Genomic DNA, 13,709 nt, shown 5'->3' with positions numbered 1-13,709 from the left:
ATACAAGAAATACCATTGATTTTGGGCTTAAAGCGCACTTTGAGAAGACTTAGAAGATGTGGTTAAGCTTAATCAATTATAATAGAGGACCTATATGATGTGGTTAAGTTTAATCAAATCAAAGAAATGATTAAATCGGAATTTCTCTAATTTGAGTTAAAATCGGATTTGATTCAAATTTGGATTCTGCACATGTCTTAGTATTTTAATTATACATTTCTGCTTAAGTATTGGATTGAGGTGAAACTAGTGGTAGTGAAAAGTTAACTCAAAATACTACAAATCATTATGAAATAGGATTTTCCTAATTCGGACGTTTGCTATGCCAAAATCGTCCTGTAATAAAAGAACGCAAATCTGGACAAATCCTATTCCGATTTGTACTAGGATTGCTTCCTAATTTGACTAGGAGACTGAAGTACAATTTTTTTGAGATTGCTAGGGCTTCTAGGGTTTGTTTTACACCCTATAAATAAGCCTTTAAGCCTTGAAAGTCACCCAAATATGTTTTTAGAACATAATAAAAAATAATTGAAAATAAAATATAATTGCAAAATTTCTATTTTATTTTTTTATTTTTTTATTTTTTTTTTAATTATGACTTAGTTTTCTTTTCTTGTATAGAGTTTTCGACAACTATTAGGTCATTTATATATTTACACAATACGAGCGCCCTTTTTGGAAAAAGGGGTGCTTGCCCACTTGTCCAGAGACGACATCGAGCGTGAGTACGCTGCGCTAGTTAGCCGTCTCGACCTCCCTAAGTGTGTTCAGCAACAAAGTTGGGTTGATAGAGTTCAAGCGGTTCAAGAACTCCACCAACTAACACTGGCTTCCTAACAAGTTTCTTGATGAGGAACTTATGGTGGTAGCATAAGGAGGAAGAGTTCACTAAAAAATGAATGTTGAGTAGTGTTCTCCCTAACAAGTAGGCTATTGGCCTTTATATAGAGAAATGTGGCTAAAGAAATAATAATAATAATAATAATAATAAATTATAAGTAATGCTAGGTACAATCTTTTTATCTTTCTAAAATCCTCCTAAAGCTGATGTGGCTTTTAAAATCACTATTAAATTTTAGATGAATCATACTTGAATTTTGATCCAATGGTGATTTTAAAAGACACATCAGCTTTAGAAGGATTTTAGGAGGATAAAAAGATGGTATCTAGCATTACTCATAAATTATAATCCCTTCAAAAATTAGGAATTATAATTTATTCCTACTTTTTGTGTGGAATTGTTTTTTATTGGGATTAATTTATTTGTTTTTTTTTAATTATATTTTTAGTTAGGTTAAATGAATTTGAGTTGGGTTGAAAAACAGATTAAATAAAACCGTAATTGATTCCAAAATTTCAGAAGTCACCCAAATATGTTTTTAGAATATAATAAAAATTAATTGGAAATAAAAAAATAATTTCAAAATTTCTAATGATTTTTTTAATTATAACTTAGTTTTCTTTTCTTGTATAGAGTTTTCGACAACTGTTATATCATTTATATATTTACACAATACAAGTACCCCATTTTCAAAAAAGGTGTGATTGCCCACGTGGGCACCCCCTTTTGCATTTAGAAATGCTTGGCTTAAAATGCCACATTTGAAGGCATTTTTTACTGTACAAACATATCTAAATTGAAGTCTATTTGCTATAATTTGAGACATGCGCCAAGTGCCCTTATTCAAGCGTAGTTAAATATCGTGCTATATCAGACACCCCAACTTGAAAAAAACTTGTCCTCGAGTTCTCTTTGGGACATGGCACACGCAACTTCTCCGAAGAAAGGTATTTGGAGAAATCTACATAGATAGCATGAAGACACGATTTTTCCTTTTTGTCTACTTCTAGAAAAATTCCTTCAACAATTTCTTCATGGATGTCATCTTCAAATTAACCGTTTTTTTAAAAGAATCATCAATTTTTGTGGTGATCGTGATGAGTTGTACCTACAGTGAGGAGGCGATAGCTATTCTTCCATTGATGTAGTCGTTGGAACCAAAGATTGTGGCTGTACATATTTTTTCTCTAATGGCAAGTCCACTTTTTTAACCAAATTAACAGCTTCCACATCTTTTATGCCATAATTAATATTCTCTTCATAGGCAGGGTGCCTATTTGGAAATTTATGAATATGGTTACGGATAGGTCGAATGTGAATTATGTCATCGTCAAAGAACCTATCAACATATGAAAACTGAACAGGTTTCACTCGGATCCCATAGTCATCTTTGGCATCATTGTCCCTGTGATTCCAATGGGAACCCATATGCATGCGTTCCAACGTCCTCTGCATTTGACGTATCTCCTGTTGCACCGTCTGCCGAAACTCCTGAAATTCGGATCTCGAAGGAGCCTCTCATCCTTGATGTATCGTTGGTAATCGGATCTCGAAACAACATCTTTCTCACAAACAACATTGTTATAGAAGTTGTTGTTGTGGTATAAGTTGGCCATCGAATCCGGATAATGCCGGCTCGAATATCCCATGAATTCGGCTCTTGAAAGAGCCCCTCCCTTACAAGCGCCGTTGTTGGAGAAGTTTGTCACCGTTGCGCTGATTGGCCATGATCAAGATAAAGCCTTCTCTGATACCAACTGAAGTAGCAGAAGACCAAGGTAACTAATCAAATAGCAGCGTCTTTGATTCTGCAAGGAGAAGCATCTTCATCTTCTTCCCAAAAAGATAAAAAATAAGCCCGCGGGCTAAAAGAAAGATACAACTCCATAGATTATTTGAGAGATAATTCTCTGATTTGATAATAATTAAATGGATTAATTTTACATAATAAGCTAGCCTATTTATAGAAGAGAAAATACTTGTAGAGAAAGTAAACCTAATCCTAGTAGCAATAGTAAACCTAATCCTAATAAGGAAAGGAAAATAATTAAAGTAAATCTAACTTGATTAAGGAAAGGAAATAAAGTCCTAATAAAATAAAATAAAATCCTAATATAAAATTGACAATCAGCGGGAATCGTGACAATTTTCTTTTTGTACTTCCATTGTCTAAGAATGGATAAAATTTCGATCAAGCAACGTTCCTCCAAGAATTATTATTGATATTTTCCTTATTTTTGTTTTTATCGAAAATATAGGTAAATATCGTCCTACAGCACATGTGGTAAATATCGTGACATAAACAACCTTGGCAATCATGGTATCAGTGGAAACAATTGCAACACCTTAACGGGCCATCTTTTAGATGGACGGGATTGCCCATCTTCAGTAGCTCTAATGTCATTCTTTCACTTTAATAATTCTCATATTGTACACAAATATAATTGCTTAGTATCCTTCCAGAATAACATATAGTCATTTCGGCAAACCAGAATCTTCTCATATCCAAGCCCCAAGTCCCTTAAAAACCTGTTGGCCTTATATGTATTTTTTTGGCAAGGCTTCACCATCCGTCAATGGTAACTGATTGATGAACTCAAACAATGAAGTGAATATAGTGTTACTCATTCCACCTATACACTTCAAATTGTATAGATGTACAATAGCACCCAACTTGCTATGTTTGTTTTTATCATCTAGTGGCTTCTCTGATTCCTTACGCAAGTTGTAGTATTTTCTCACAGTCACATCATCAACTTCGCCACCAGCAAATTCTTCTACTCTGATCTTGTGCAAGCCGAAAATATCACGCAGCATGTCATTCATAGTTCTTGACTCGTTAGGTAAGGGGCGCTGTAGAATATCCTTCAACTGTTGATTCTCTTTGAATAATAGGATTACACATCCTTTCTCCATGCCATACCCATTCGGGGTAATCAAGCAAAATACTAGTTCCACCTGTTAAATGGGTGTAAACGAACTGTGGATTGAGTCTCTTGTTCAATTTACACTTCTTACATGGGCACACTATGAATTCCTTATTTCTAGAGTTGCTAACTGCAAATGCAACAAATGACTTGGCTCCATTGATATAGTCATCCGAACCCCTAAACTTTGTCCTCCTATTTTGTCCATAGCATGACTACATTATAAGTAAACAACATGTATTCGTAAAGTTAAGTGTGTTATAATGTATACGAAATAAACAGTATACTTTACATATTATATTGTTTTTTTATAATATGTTATTAATATGTAAACAACAAAGGTAAGCTTTTGCCATTCTTAATTATTTGGTTCTTTAAACTTTTTTTTATTATTATTTTTTTCACAAAAAAAATAAATAAATAAAGAGTGCCTAATATTGACTTTTAGAATTGTAGTAAATTTCTTCTTAGTTGGTTGTTTTTATGAGAGAACTCATCTATGATGAATTTTTTTCTACCCCAAAAAATATATGTTTTATGAGATAACTATTCTAAAATTTACTTTTTATCCCATTAGTTCATCTTTCCATTCTCTCATTCCAATTACATCAAAATAAACAACAATCTACACCAATTCATTAGAAACAATAATCTAAGGTATATGTAAATATATAAATAAAGGATATATATATATATATGGGGGAGGCTTACTGGTCTGCTAGTAGATGGAGAAGGAGGTCGAGGCCAGCGGAGGAGCTCCATTGGCGGCAGAATAGGTTGCTAGCCGGAGAATGATAGAGAGAGAGAGAGAGATAGAAAGGGGATTTCGCCGGCCGGAAAGGGAGAGGGGAAGGAGAGCTGGCTGAGGAGAAGGTAGAGGAATGCAGAGTGATAGAGAGAGAGAGAGAGAGAGAGAGCGATTTTTTGCTGGAAAAAGGGAGAGGGGAAGGCACTGGGAGAGAGGGAGAGAGGGGTAGGGGTGAAAATGCGGTTATGGTTAGTGGTTATTGGCTAAAACCGCTAACTGTAACCGCCCAGTAGCTCTAATAACCTCTTTTTAGAAGAAAAAATTAAAAAATTTTAATAAATCAAAACAATGTCGTTTCTATTGTAATATGATAATATCATATTACATATGACATCGTTTAAATATAAATAACCAAAAACTACTAATCATAATTGCCTAGCCGGTTAACGGTCTTTTCTAACAGCCTTCAAAAGCGGTTAGCGGTTAGTGATTAACGGTTAGTGCGGTTAGCGGTCAGTTATTAACCACCCGCCTTTTCACCCCTAGAGGAGGTACTGGATGCACACGGGACATCACCCTCGTGCGCCCCCCGAGGCATGTTAGGAGCGCTTGTACACTAAAGTGTCCCCATATGGGCATGTTTTATTAAAAGGCTTCTATTTCAAGCGTTACTAAACTTGGTTTTTTTAATAGTTTTTTTTTTTTTTTTTTTTTTTTTTTTTAAAGCAAAAATCACAAATTTAATAGAATAGAAAACCAGAAAGGGCAATAGAGATGAAAAAGTACAAACATAAAATTCCCCTACACTAACAAAAATACAAAAAAAAACCGAACCAAACCAAACCAAACCAAACCCAACCAAACAGGACAAGGAACAAAGGCATTTATTTTGAAAGCCCTTGGTGCTGATCACGACCGTTGAACCCAACTCAAAAAATCTTGCCGCACTTAGACAACCTCGAGTGCAAATAAACTAATAAAAGTGTTACTTATAAACGATCAAGTTCGTTTGATCACAAAGAATGCAACCACGGCAACTCCAATGGACTCCAACATTCCATGCCTAGTGAGACTTACTGCAGCAGCCTCATCCACTTTGGCAGCGGCAGACGGAGTCAGCGGAGCGTCCTCTTTTGTCGGCTTAGGCTTCGACGATGTTGGTGCGACTACGGGGGCTAGCCCTGCTGCTACTTTTTTAGGCTTAGGATTGAAAATGTCCAACGGGAGAAGCACTTTGGTCACCTGATAAATGACAAGCTGGTCATCTGAATACACTGTGTTGCCCAATGTGGCGTTCACAAGGCCAGTCGAGATGTTCACTTGGTTTCCAGCAGTGGTAATATTCAGCGGAAATGCACCAGCATCTCCGGCTTCTGTCGGCACCGGATTGCTCAAGGTTTGGAAGTTTGAGAGAGTAACAACGGTGTTCAAGATATGAAATTGAAGTAGTTGGGTCTTTTGTAGGTCGGAGAGAGAGTTTATAGTGCCTGCTTTAAGATTCGAAAATGCAGAATCTGTAGGAGCAAAGATGGTAAACCCAATGTTTGAATTGTTGAGCTGGCCATAGAGTTGCTTAGCCACACCTGTGCTCTTTAAGAGGCGGACAAAGACAGTGTACCCATGGGCCTTTTCAAGGATTTTGGTGACGTCGGTGGCACCAGTCTGCACCGGGACCAGGGCACGCTGGGCTGGGGCTGGGGCTTTGGCGGCCGGCTGGACTGGGGGAAGGGCAGGCTGAGCCGGGGGACTGGCGGGCTGAGCTGGGGCATTGGCGGGCGGAGCCGGGGAGTCGGCGGGCTTGGCTGGAGCCACAGCCGGCTGGGCTGAAGTTGTGATGCAATGGAAGAGAACCACAAGTAGAATTGAGAGGGAGGACAGAGCCTTGGCCATCTTTGTAGTGTTAATTTGGTTTGGGAATATTGTACAAATGCAAGGGTGTTTTTTGCACGAGTGTTTGATATGTGTGGGAAGGAGGAGATGGCTTTTATTGAGGGCGGAAGAGAGTTTAGTTAGGTGAAAGGGTACAATTATAGTTACAAATCCTTAGTTGTTTGCAGCTTACCTGTCTTGGAAAGGTGGAGGAATGAATTGATAGAATGAGAGCTTTTTGTTGATTTAGGGGATTGTTTGCTTGGGAAGCCCGGGAAAACAAGATGTATATGATTGCTTTGCTTTCACAAAGTACTGCACAAAATGAGAGAATTGGCAATCAGTGGCCAATTCTCTATGACATATGTTATTACAGATAGTCTCGTTTCGTTTAATGTAGGTGGTTACTTACATATGCGGCACAAAAATAAAATTGTTGATGAAATAATAAAATAAGTATAAGAAAAAGCAAGTCGATGGTAATTTTTTTATTTTATGAGTATGTTATGCTTTTATTTTCTTTTCATTTCGAGTTGATAAAGACCTCAGTGGGTTCATTTCACTAACATAGAAACGTTGCATCAACTAGATGGAACCTCTCTCTCTCAACAAAAAAAAAAAAAAAAAAATTTAATTGTTGAGGAAATAAGTAAGAAGAATTAGAGAAAGCAAGTTGATAGTAATTTTATGTGAGTCGCTTTGCTTTAACCTTATAATTATGGTTGGGTCTTATAAAATGGTTTTGATAAATTAAAATATGTAACTAGCTTGCTTCTTAATTTGAAGTTATGTTATGTATAACTTTTATGTATGTATGTATATGCACATATGTTTATTTGTATATGTAAAGACTTCTCTAATTAATTGAAGCTTCATTTACTATATAGTGATTTATCTTAAATTTAATGATAATTTTAACATATGCGTATGTATATCTTAATTTGGAGGGTAAAAGTAAGAAAAAAGTCTCACTTATAGCATTACTCAAGATGGACTTAGTCCTTTCCTTTGAACCTCTCTCTTGATATAAATGGGATTCAATTCTATGACTAGATATAGGTGCACTTTTTGTGTTAGAATATATTATAAATATTATATGATCGATATTTGCCCGATTCATTTATTTTCTTGTATACGTAAATTTTATTCTGTTTTCATTAGCTGTATGATATGATTGTATTTCTTATCTTAACCCACCTTATCCAACTATAAATAGACATTTTCTGTACACAATTACAACACAGAAATAAAGAGTTCAGTTCAAGTTTTCTATTCTCCAATTTATTTTAACATTTTATTTATTTATTTTGAGCTGGAATAAAGGTACAAGTATTCTCATAGGAGAAATGTTAGGGATATCAAATCTTTTACCAAGATATGGATGTAGAGCCTATCCATCAGAGATGGTCAAAACAATTAATGAAGAGAAATGTTATGCTTACCAATAAATTAATAAGTTTCACATTAATTTTGTATCCATCTTTATTAAAAAATTTAGTACTCATAACATTTTTTTTGTCTCATGAACCTAACCCAACACAAAGTGAAAATTTTGAAAGGCCATAAGCACTAGTTTCTTTTAAGTACTCCTAATAAGTGGATCCCATTTCTCTCTCTCGAAGAAAAAGAAAAAGAAAAAAAAAAAAGTGGATCCCATTGGAGGCTTCCTAGGGAATTGGCCTAAAACAGTAATATATAATAGGAAAACTACAATTCCCATTAGGTAGCTCAATCGGTTGTGAACTACGCCTCATGAAGCAAGCATCACTAGTTTAAATCTCCCCTCCCCTTTCTTCTGTGTGGATATGTACAAAAAAAAAAAAAAAAAAAAAAAAAAGAGATGGGAAACTACACAATTAGCTCCTCAATTAAACCCATCATATGCAATTTCCGGTAATCTTTCAATTTAATTCATTTACCCTACCGATCTATCAAAGGGGTTGATTTGTCTCCTTTTTTGTCCCTAAAAAAAAATTAACCTTAAAATTAAAAATAATGATAATAATAATAATAATAGCCTAACCCACGAGCCACGACCACGATGCGGGTCAGCCAATTTTCGTTTTTATTTTTTTATTTTTTATTTTACTGTTAGTGGCATTTTTTTCTTTTTGGGGTAGGAGGGAACATTGCAACCTCAATGATAGATTAGTAGGACACATTACCCAAATTCGAAAATTAGACTAATATTGAAAATTAAGTGAGATCAATGTAGTTTCACATACAAAAAAAAAAAAAAAAAAAAAAAAAGCTCTCATGCTTTAACATAAAGTAGAAACACAAATAGGCACAGAATGTACCCAAGTAGTGACTGTTTAAACTCGAATGAGTAAAAAAATGTGTTGGCTCGACTAAAATTAGTCACGTTCGAACTCAATTTTTCCTTAAAGTACTTTTTTTCTTGAATATACCAAATAACTCTTAAACTCGAAATCGAGTTCCCAACAATGGAGGCAGGGGGCTCAGAAAGAGAGAGAGGGTGCGGAGGTGGTGAGTTGATGGAAGTGGAAATGAGAGATGGTTAGAGGGAGAAAAGTTGTGTGGAGAACAAAGTGTGCACCTGGTGGTGGTGGAAAGTTTTGCTTGCGTCTTTCAATTATGTTCACTACAAAAAACCTGCCATTTATTGACGTGGCAAACAGTAACTGTTGTTTACCACGTCAAAAAAGATATTTTTGACGTGTTATTTTGACACGTCAAGAGTTTTTGACTTGTCATTTCTAACATGTCAGAAACTTTTCACGTGTTAAAATGGCACGTCAAAAATTACAATTAATTATAATTATAATTATGTATTAATTGGTATAAAAAATATCTATTAAAAAAATAATGTAGTGAATTAATTTTAATTGGCATGAAAAATTAATTTTAATTGGATAGAAAAATTAATTTTATCATATTAGTATAAATTAATTGGTTTATACGTATATATCACATGCATGCCAATTAGCTAGTATCTTAATCATACTATTGTACAATTATTATTATCACATGAATATGAATCAAACATTTCATTAATATGATATGATATTATCATGCATAAATCATTATAGTAATATTAATGTGATAGCCATATTAATTTTTACAAAATATATAGGACATACATAATACATTTATTTTATAAGACCCGCAAACCCCACATGAACTCGGCCAACACAAAATACAATGTTAGGTGAGCAGGATTATTGAGCCCTCACGAAAAAATGAATTTTATAATCTGTACATCTATAATATTAATTTATTTCTGCTCAATAATTTTTTTTTTCTTCAGAGTAAGACAAAAAGAAAGACATAATGGCAAGTATGCCAGAAAGAGCTTAGCTAGCTCCATTGGTTTCGTCTTCGTCATTTTTTTTTTTTTTTTTTTTTTTTTTTTTTAAATCTGAATGGTTTTTGACGTGCTGGTTTTGGCACGTCAGAAATTATTTCAGCTCCTTTTTTTTTTTTTTTTTTTTTTCAATCTGAATGGTTTTTTGACGTGTTAGTTTTGGCACGTTAGAAATTTCTGATGTTGCAAAACCAGCACGTCAGAAATTATTTTAGCTCCCATTTTTTTTTTTTGTTTTTTTAATCTGAATGGCTTTTTGACATGCTAGTTTTGGCACGTCAGAAATTATTTTAGCTCCAATTTTTTTTTTTTTTTTTTAAATCTAGTTTATTTCTGACGTGCAACCTGTAGCACTTCAGAAATTTCTGACGTGCTAAAACTAGCACTTTAGAAATTTCTGCTCAAAAATTTTTTTATTCTCCATGCAATAGTATAGGGAAAAAAAAAAAAACTTTTTTTTGACGTGCTAAAACTAGCACGTCATAAATTTATGACGTGTTAAATGTTGGTACGTCACTAAAAAAAAATGAGCGGGATTTTTAACTTTTTCCCTATCTTCTTTCCCTCTTCTTTTCCCTTTATAATTCTTTTCTTCGGTCCTTTTTCTTTTATTTCCAGAATTAGCTCTCTCTCTCTCCTCTTTCAATCTCCCTAGCCTCTTCTCTCTGCAGCAAATGCAGTCGGCCAGCTCCCTCTAGAGGGAAGAAGAAAGAAGAGAAAAAGTAGAGGAAGAAGAAGAAAAATAAAAGGAGAAGAGAAGTAGATCTGCCAAAAAAAAAAACAAAAAAAACAAAAAAAGGAGAAGAGAAGAAGAAGAAGAATAGAAGATAAGAATATTTTTTAGGTTTTTGAAAATTTGTTGAGTTTCACGTTGGGTTTTTGATTTTTCAGGTTGATTTTTTGATTTGGTTTTTTATTTTTTGAAGATTTTTTGGGTTTGGGTTTTTGAAAATGGAGGAAAGAAGAGAGAGAGTGAGAAAATGGAGAAAACAAGAGAGGGAGAGAGCTGGGGGGGGGGGGGGTAACGAAAATGGAGAAAAGAAGAGAAAAATAAGAAAAGAAGAGAGGGGGAGAGAGCTGGGGGAGAGCTGGGCCATGGGGGAGAAAAAGGAGAAAAGAAGAGAGGGAGAGAGCTGGGGGAGAAACAAGGTGGGGTGAAAATAATTAATATATATATAGTTTGACGTGTCAAACGGAGTGACACGTCAAAAAGGATTGCAAAAATTTTTGACGTGGCTGTTTTGACGTGGCAGTGTTGCCACGTCAAAAATATTTTTTGAAGTGGCGATACTGCCACGTCAAAAAAATTCTTTTTGACGTGTTCTCTCCAACACGTCAAAATTTTTTGACGTGTCTCTGTAGAGACGTCAAAAATCTGAAAATTTTGACACCTACCCTTTTAACCGTTGAAAAACGTCAAAAACCGCACGTCAAAAGAGGTTTTTGACGTGTTAATACCATTGATACGTCAAAAACTCTTAGTAAAAAATTATCACCATTTTTGTAGTGGTCGAGCTCAAGGAGAGAGCGGAATTATGCTTAAGCCCAATGGCACTTTTCAGTAGATTCAATAAAAAATTCATAATTGCATAGATTCTGCAAATGAGAAAGCTAGAAAGCGCAGTAAAGATGAAAAATCAGGCTGGGCCCAATGAGCCAGAACTTTGGAGGTGACCTGCGTGACTGTATGGAGGTAGCACCCGTATCCTTGGTGTTTGGCAGGGAGTCCATGCAGGTTGAGAACTTCGTAGTAAGTAATGCAATTCCAAGTGGGACGAGCACTTTGTGTCGAACATGAGAACTTGGAAGCAACAGGCACGGGATCATGTTGAATCTAGGGGACCCAAACTGATGGGGTTGTCCATTAGAGAAAAAAGGAAAGGGGCTAGCGACAAATTTGAGGAGGGACGGGATAGAGAAGAGAGGAAGACGGAGTGAGGAGGATCAAAAAGTTGAAAAAACTGTTTAGGCGGAGGCTGTTTTACAGCCCTGTTGCCAACAATGAATCTCTTAAGTTGGAACTGTCGGGGACTTGAGAATCCTCGAACAGTTCGTGACCTTTGCCAACTGGTGAAGTTGAATAATTCCAGCATCTTGTTCCTTATGGAAACAAAATGCAACAATACTAAATTGGAGGGTTTGCGGGTGAAGCTAGGATTTGCAGGTTTTTGTGGTGGACCCGGTTAGAAGAAGTGGTGAACTTGCTCTTTTATGGAAGGAAGCAAAAGTGCTAGAAATTCAGAACTTCTCAAGAAGGCATATCAATACAATCGTTACATGCCAAGACACTACGAGAATATGGAAGCTAATGGGGTTCTATAGTCATCTAGATACGACGAAAAGGTATGAATCCTGGGCTTTACTACGACATCTTAGACTATTTACTCCTAAACCATGGTTATGCTTAGGAGATTTTAATGAGATAGTAGCTCAAGGAGAGAAGTCGGGGGCAACTTTGAGAAGGGAAGGACAGAGGAAGTAATCCCGAGAAGCACTTGAAGAATGTTGGTTGAGTGATGTAGGGTTCATAGGCCCAAAGTTCACTTGAACTAATTGTAGAGGAGCGGGTAATTTACTAAAGAGTGTCTAGATCGTGCAGTTGCTTACAGGGATTGGTGTATGCTTTATCAGAGGGTAGAAGTGCGGGTCCTAGCTGCCAGGATGACGGATCACAAACCCATTACTGTACGGTTTGGTGCAATTGAGGAGGCACTGGTATCTTTCCAAAAAAAATTTAAAGTTGAGGCCGCGTGGATGAAGGACGAAGAATATAATCAAACCGTGAGCAAGGCAAAGGAGGAAGGAGGTGTTGGTGGTATAGGGATGCAACAGGTGCAGCACACAAACTAGCCAATTGCTAGGTTGAGCTTTCTTCTTGAAGTTCTCAGAAGTTTGGGAATTCTAATAAGAAAATCAAACAGAAAACCAAGCTATAGAAGGCTCTCCAGAGGAATGAAGGACCTGAAGTTTGGGAGGAGATCAAGACGGCGCAAACTGAAATCGATGTGTTGTTGGAGCAAGAGCACTGTAAATGGAAGTAGCGTGCAAAACAAAACTGGTATCAATATGGCGACCGTAACATGCCTTTTTTCCATGCATGGGCCAATCATCAAAGGAAGGTTGATAACATCAAGAAGATTCTGGATGAGGCATGGAGGGAATGGAAAAATCCTCAGGAGATTGGTTTAGCATTTACTCAATATTACCAAACCCTCTTCTTGGAAGGAGAGCCTATAGGAATCAATTAGGGCCTTGTAACTTTGGATACACGAGTGACTACGGAGATGAATGCAGAATTGTTGAGGGTGTTTACGGTTTATGACGTTGAAGCTGCACTTACCAGATACATCCCCTAAAATCACCAGGACTAGATGGATTCTCGACTTGTTTCTACCAACGGGCATGGCCCACGGTGAAAGGATTGGTATGTAATGCTGTCCTTGAATTCCTAAATCATGTTGTGTTTCATGTAAACATTAACACTACAAACATAGCTCCAATTCCAGAAACCAAAAGCACATCTCATCTTGTTGATTATAGACCTATTAGCCTGTGTAATGTTATTTATAAACTCATTGTCAAAGTGTTAGCAATTAGAATGAAGAAGGTGCTACCCTATATCATCTCTCCAACACAGAGTGGTTTCATCCCGGGCAGAATTATTACTGACAATGTTCTTGTGGCTTGTGAGGCGTTACATACCATGGATGCTAGAATGAAATGGAATGATGGGTATATGGCCTTAAAATTGGATATGAGTAAGACATATGACAGGGTGGAATGGCAGTTCTTGGAGGCTATCATGCGGTAGATTGGATTTGGAGACCGATGGGTTCGCCTTACCATGACTTGTGTTAGAATTGTTACTTATTCGGTGTTGATCAATGGTCAACCCTATTGCAAAATTTTCCAATCTTGGGGTATTAGACAGGGAGATCCCTTATCTCCATAATTTTTAATCCTATGTGCAGAAGGGCTGAGCTTAATCCTCTA

At 36.2% G+C, this 13,709-nt stretch overlaps 1 pseudogene; it reads right to left on the bottom strand.

Moving 5' to 3' along the window:
- Positions 1-5,518: 5,518 nt before the first annotated feature.
- On the bottom strand, positions 5,519-6,409 carry LOC132163009 (fasciclin-like arabinogalactan protein 12 pseudogene; annotated as a pseudogene).
- Positions 6,410-13,709: the final 7,300 nt, after the last annotated feature.

The sequence above is a fragment of the Corylus avellana genome, chromosome 8, assembly GCF_965113065.1.
Source record: "Corylus avellana chromosome 8, dhCorAvel1.hap1.2, whole genome shotgun sequence".
NCBI lineage: Eukaryota > Viridiplantae > Streptophyta > Magnoliopsida > Fagales > Betulaceae > Corylus > Corylus avellana.
The sequence above is the reverse complement of the archived record's forward strand: the minus strand, read 5'-3'. Positions and strand labels throughout refer to the sequence as shown.